The sequence below is a fragment of the Orycteropus afer genome, unplaced genomic scaffold (genome assembly GCF_000298275.1).
Source record: "Orycteropus afer afer isolate SDZICR_OR568_19922 unplaced genomic scaffold, OryAfe1.0 scaffold00034, whole genome shotgun sequence".
NCBI lineage: Eukaryota > Metazoa > Chordata > Mammalia > Tubulidentata > Orycteropodidae > Orycteropus > Orycteropus afer.
In genome coordinates this window covers 6454137-6461365 of record NW_006921621.1, presented here as the reverse complement: position 1 = coordinate 6461365, position 7229 = coordinate 6454137, and positions in this window count along the sequence as shown.

Sequence of the window (7229 nt, the reverse complement as noted above, 5' to 3'; positions counted from 1 at the left end):
AAATAGTCATTGTAGAAGCAAAGTTTAGTCACAAATGCAGAAAAGGAGGAAAAAAAAAAGAAAACAGGAATAGCCCCAGTTCTGAACATAGGACATGAGAAGAAAATCAATTATTTTTTAAAGATTTCAATAACATGAAAACATTTTAATAATATAGCATTTAATTATATCATTTTTCCCATCAACAAAAAAAGAGTTTTTGTACAAGAATGTGTTTTGCTCACCATTCACAGTAGCAAAATACTGGAAACAACTTAAATGGTTAGATAAAATATTGATCATGTACATGTAAAATGGATGAGTAATTATATATACTGGCAAAGAAAGAATTCAAGAAAGACTTCTTAGTGCAAAAAGCAATCTGCAGATAAACATGTACAGTATGATTTCATTTCATAGACAATAAAACATGTATGTGTATAAGTACATACATATGTGTGGTAGTTTAAGTTTGTGTGTCAAATTGGCTGGGCCTGGTTGAGTGGCTGGGCAGCTGAATGTAGTTATTCCCCATGATGAGACTGGTAATCAACTCCATGGGGGGACCTAAAACAAGCAGCTGAATAGCTGCTTTAGGGGTACGGTTTGCTTCCCGTATATAAAAGTAGCAGCTTTGGGAACAGTCTAGCTTATGGCATGCTTGAACTCTGCATGTAGCCATGTCATTGTTCAGCAGCCTGCCATGCTCTGCTGACCTTCGGACTTTCAATGGACTTGAATTAATGGCCTGCCGTGTGATTTGGTAACATGGAGACTATGCCTTTTTACTTGTCAACCTTGGGCTTGTCAGTCTTAGTAGCCAGCAGCTGTCTGAGTGAATAAAAGCCTCCAGCTCCAGTGGGCTGGGAAGAGGAGGCAGTGCTGAACCCCAAGGTTGAGGAGCTCTCACCTAGCCCCTAGAGACTGGCATTTTGAACTTGAACTTAAAGTCTCCACATTGTGAGAATAAACTCTTGTTTGTTCAAGCCATCCCATTTGTGGTATATTCTTATAGAGCAACACTAGGTAACCAGAACAGAATATAGTACTGAGAGAGTGGGGTGCTTCTCTGACATACATAAAATGTGGAAACAGGAGTGGAGTGTATCCTTGACCTGAGACCTTGGCATGAGAAACGGCAGGAGCAGAGCCAAGAGAACTGGCATGAGACAACTATAGCCTTACCAGTCCACTGAGAAAGCTGGATATCATTGCACAGGTAGCTTCCTGGTGGAGTGGGTTGCCTTCAGGCATTAATTGATGGAAAAGACCATCATGAAATGGAGTAGCAGGTTGGTTGGCCCACAGAGCAAGAAAGCTGAGTGCTTTTGGGGCAGGAAGATTTCCAGCAGAGTGGGTTGCCTTTGGCATTAATTGGCAGAAGCAGAGAGACCAACGAAACAGGAAGCACAGCTGCCTCAGACTCAAGGGTAGGACTATGGCCTTTGGGGGTGGAATCACCACAACCCCTTAGGTTTCAAAGAGCCGGACCTTCACCAACTTGGTTCTAGATTGTGGGGGCTGCTCATTCATGTGAGTTAGTGGGATGGAGTCAAGCCACTGCCCAAGAGTGAGGGGGCAGTGTTGCTGTGCCCAAGAGTGAGAGGAACAAACCCACCAGGCCAAAGATGTGAGGTCACCACTCAGGAATTAGAGGATGGGAGTCACCCAGTGTAGGAGATACGTACAGGTGCCAAGTTGACAAGAAGTGGAATTGTGGTGGTTAAGTTTGTGTGTCAACTCGGCTGGGCCTGGTGAGTGGCTGGGCAGCTGGTGGTAGTTATTCCCCATGATGAGACTGGCAATCATCTCCATGGTGGGACCTACCACAAGCAGCTGAATAGTTGCTTCTAATATATAAGAAGCAACTTTGAGAAAGGGCTCTGCTTTTTGGCATGCTTGAACCCTGCATGTAGCCAAGTTGTTGTTCAACAGTCTGCCATGCCCTGCTGATCTTAGGACTTCTTCTGGATTTGAATTGGTGGCCTGCAGCTGCCTGAGTGAAGAAAAGCCTCTAGATTCAGAGGGCTGGGAGCAGGAGGCAGAGTTGAAGCCCAAGGTTGAAGAGCTTTCACCCAGCCCTGAGAAACTGGCACTTTGAACTTGGACTTCTATCCTCCAAAATTATAAAGAATAAACTCCTGTTTGTTCAAACCATTCTATTTGTGGTATATTCCTCTCAGAGCAGTATGTTGTTGTTGTTATGTGCCATTGAGTCAGACCTGACTCATAGCGACCCCTCCTTGGGTTTCCAAGGCAGTATCACTACGGAAGTAGATTCAACACCCAAGATGAACAGGGGTTGGAAAGTGAATGGGACAACACCCACAAGTATAAATGGGTTTGAAAGAGGATATCTTTGTTGCCTTTATACCTATGTATTTACACGTGCTGCAAATGTAGTAACATGAATGTAGTACAGCACACAAGGGGCAAAGTTTTGAAAACTTCTTAATCATAAGCAAACACCTTGAGGGAATGAGTTGCTGGGCATTGAGGCTCAGGACCATAGTCTCAAGGGACACTAACATCAATTGGCATAGCACAGTCCACAAAGACAGTGTTCTACATTCTACTTTGGTGAGTAGCAAGTGGGGTCTTAAAAGCTTGTGAGCAGCCATCTATGGTGAAACTATTTGTCTTTCTTCATCTGGAGCAAAGAAGAGTGAAGAAAATCAAAGACACAAGGAAATAATTAATCCAAAGGACTAATGGACCAAGTGTACGAAGCCTCAACGACTCGGATTTAGATGGTGCCCAGCTACCACTGCTGATCACTCTGAAAGGGATCATAAGAGGTCCCAGAAAGAGTAGGAAAAAAATGTGGAACAGAACTGAAAATCATAAAAAGACCAGGCTTACTATTCTGATGAAGAAGGGTGGAGTCCTTAATGCTATGGTCCTTAGACATCCTTCAAGCCGTGAGTAGAATTTAACCTCTGTGGCTCAAACTTAAGCCAGACAATAGACAAGCCTATATAAGGTGAACAACACCACCCGAGAGGTACAAAATCATTAGAATGATCAACCAAATGAGAACAAAAGGGAAGCACTTGCCAGGGATAAAGCTCCGAAGGCAGGAAGAGATAGGAAAGAAGGATGATGGGAAATGGTAAATACAAGGAGGAAGTGGGAGGAGTACTGTTACATTGTGGGGAATGTACAACACAAGATGAGTATGAATTGTTGAATGGGAAACCAATGTGCTCTGTAAACTTTCATCCAAATAATAATAATAGAATGCAAATAATAAAAAAGCAAAAAAATAAAAAATTAAAAAGCAAAGATGTCACTTTGAGTACTAAGGTACACTAGACTTAAGTCATGGTATTTTCAATTGCCTCACATGTGTGCAAAAGCTGGACAAAGAATAAGGAAGATGGAAGAAAATTTGATGTATTTGAGTTATGGTGTTGGTGAAGCATATTAAGTATAACATGGACTGCTGTAAGAACAAACAATCTGTCTTGGAAGAAGTACAGCCAGATATTCCTTGGCAGTGATGGTGGCAAGACTTGTTCTCATTTACTTTGGACATGTTATCAGGAGGGTCCAATCCCAGGAGAAAGATATCAAACTTGCTAAAGTAGAGGGTCAGTGAAAAAGAGGAAGTCCCTGAATGAGATGACACAGTGACTGCAACAATGGGCTCAAATATGGCAAGGATTATGAGGATTGCACAGGACTGGTCAGTGTTTTGTTCTGTTGTACACAGAGTCACTATGAGTCAGAACTGGCTTGATAACACCCAACAACAGACATCCAATGGGATCCTACTAAGCTTTTAAAAATAGTTATACAGAACAGAGATGAGCAAACTACTTTACTCAAGGTCTAAATGGATTCATCCTGGTTTCCATAAATGAATTTGACTGGCGGTTGGGGGGGGGGGCAGGATACACAGATACTTCACTGTTGACTTCTATCAAATATTTAGGAAAAAATAATAATAATCCTAAACAGATGTTTACAGAAAATATAGGAGACAAAAATACTTTCTAACTTATTTTGTGATGCCAGAGTAAACTCAATAGCAAAACCTGGAAAGAACATTACAAGAAAGAAAACGATCACTATCACTCCATAACGTTAACAAAATATTAGTAGTAGACTCCAACAATATTTAAATCATGATTCAAATAGGATTTATCGCCAGTATGTAGACTTGGTTTAACATTTGAAGATCAATCCATGTAAATCAACATATTAACAGAACAAAGAATAAAAGCACTATGTTCATCTCAATAGATGCACAAAAATCTTTCAGTTAACACCAGCGTCCATTCATGATAAAAACTAAAAATAGAAGGTGTTCTGGTTACCTGGTGCCACTCTGACAAGAATATACCACAAATGGGATGGCCTTAACAAACAGGAGTTTATCCTCTTAAAATTTGGAGGCCTTAAGTCCAAGTTCCAAGTGCCAAGCTCTAGGGGCTAGGTAAAAGACCCTCAACCTTGGGGTCCAGCTCTGCCACCTGCTCCCGGCCCACTGGAGCTAAAGGTGTTTCTTCACTCAAACAGCTACTGGCTGCTGAGGCGGCCAACCCCAAGGTTGACAAGTAAAAAGACACAATCCTGATGTTACCAAACCACACAGCAGGCCATTAATTTAAGTCCATTGTAAGTCCCAAGATCAGTAGAGCATGGCTGCTGAACAATGACACGGCTACATGCAGGGTCCAAGTGTGCCATAAGCTGGAGACTATCCCCAAGGCTTCTCCTTATATACAGGAAGCAGACCACATCCCAAAGGCAGCTACTCAGCTGCTTGTGGTAGATCCCACCATGGAGTTGATCAACAGTCTCATCATGGAGAATAACTGCAACCAGCTGCCCAGCCACTCAACCAGGCCCAGCCAAGATGACATACAAATTTAACTACCACAGTTCCACCCTTGTCAACTTGGCATCTGTAATGATCTTCATTGGGTGGCATCTGTACAGATCTCCTTCATTGCATGGCTCTAATCCCCTAGTTCCTGAGAGGTGACCTCACGCCTTTGGCCTGGCAGACCTCGTTCCTCTGCCTCTTGGGCATGGCAGCCCTGCCTCCTCACTCTTGGGCAACAGCTATGGCTCCATCCCACTGGCCCACATGAACAAGCAGCTCCACACTCCAGAACCAAGTTGGTGATGCTGTAACTCTTTGAAACCTAGGGGGCTATGGTGGTTCCACCCCCAAAGACCAAGGTCCTACCCTTTGAGGCTGAGGCAGCTCTGCTTCCCATTTCCTTAAGTCTGTCCACTTCTGCCAATTAATGGCAAAGACAACCCACTCCGAAGAAATCTTCCTGCCTCAAAAGCACTCAGCTCTCTTGCTCCATGGGCCAGCCAACTTGCTACTCCATTTCATACCAGTCTTTTCTACCAGTTAATGCCCCGAGGCAACACACTCTGCCAGGAAGCCACCTACCCAAAGACATTCAGCTTTCTCCTCTATGGACAGATAAGGCTGTCACTGTCTCATGCCGGTTCTCTCAGCTCTGCTCCTGCCATCTCATGCCAGTCTCTGGGCTTTGCTCCTGCCGTCTCTCATGCCATATGCCAGGGTCTCTCTGCCAAGGTCTCGGGTCAAGGATGCACTCCACTCCTGTTTCCACATTTTAGGTATCTGTCAGAACAGCACCCCACTCTCTCAGTACCAAATTCTGTTCTGGTTACCTAGTGTCATTCTGACAGAAATATACCACAAATGGTATGGCTTTAACAAGCAGGAGTTTATTCTCTCACAGTTTGGGAGGCTAGAAGTCTGAGTTCCAAGTACCAGGCTCTAGGGGCTGGGTGAAAGCCCCTCAACCTTGAGGTCCAGCTCTGCCACCTGCTCCTGGCCCACTGGAGCTAGAGGTGTTTCTTCACTCATACAGCTGCTGGCTGCTGAAGCTGAGAAGCCCCAAGTTTGAAAAGTAAAAAAGCACAATCCTGATGTTACCAAACCACACAACAGGCCATTCAGTTAAATCCATTGTAAGTCCCAAGGTTGGTAGAACATGGCAGGTAGTTGAACAATGACATGGCTACATGCAGGGTCCAAGCGTGCCATAAGCTAGAGACTATCCCCAAGGCTTCTCCTTATATGCAGGAAGCAGACCACCTCCCAAAGATAGCTACTCAGCTGCTTGTGGTAGATCCCACCATGAAGTTGATTACCAGTCTTATCATGGGGAATAACTACCACCAGCTGCCCAGACACTCAACCAGGCCCAGCCAAGTTAACATACAAATTTAACTACCACAGAAGGAAATTTCTTCAATCTGATTAAAATAAAAGTCTGTAAATAACATACAGCTATCGTTATACTTAATGTAAAAGCATTGAAACATTTTCCCCTAGGAAATATTGGCACAATGAAACAAGCCAAGTGTGTCCACTCTCACTACTCTTATCAGTAATGTGCTGAGGTCTCAGCCAGCTCCGTAAGGTGAGGAAACAATGGTATAAAAAAATGGAAACAAAAAAATCAAAATCCCAGAAGGGTCTTTTAGTAGAAATTTTCAAGCTGATTGTAAAACTTATTTGAAAAAACCTAAGACCTAAAATAGTAAAAATAATTTTTGAAAATAATGAGCTTGGAGAATGTATATTTCTGAGTTTCAAGACTGACTATCAGACTATAGTAATTACAATAATGCAGAATTAGCAAAAGGATTTCACGAATCAGTGGTATTGACAAAAGCATATTAACCATAGATAAGTAAAACAGAACACAGAATCCAAAAACAGACTTATGTCAGCTGATTACTGACAAAAGTGCTAAGGCAGCTCAGTGGAGAAAAGATAATCTTCTTAACAAATGGTGTTTGAAAAATTGGAAATCCAGATGCAAAAAAAAAAAATCCTCAATCCGCATCTCACACCATATAATTATTCTGAATAAATCACAAATCTAAATGCAAAATCCGTAAGTAGAAAACTTTTAGAAGAAAAACTCAAACCAAACCCATTGTTGTTGAGTCAATTCAGACTCATGGTGACCCTACAGGGCAGAATAGAAATCCCCCATAGAGTTTCCAAGGCTGTAAATCTTTTCAGAAGAAGACTCCCACACCTTTCTTCCACAAAGTAGCCAATGGGTGCCAACTGCCAATCTTTTGGTTAACAGCCAAGCACTTTAACTACTGTATGACCAAGGCTCCTTTTTTAAAAGGAACCGTAGGGGGAAAAAAAAATTCACCTTGCAATGGGCAAAACTTGTTAGATAGAACAATAAAGCCAGAACCATAATTATAATTTAATTTAAATTTTCTAC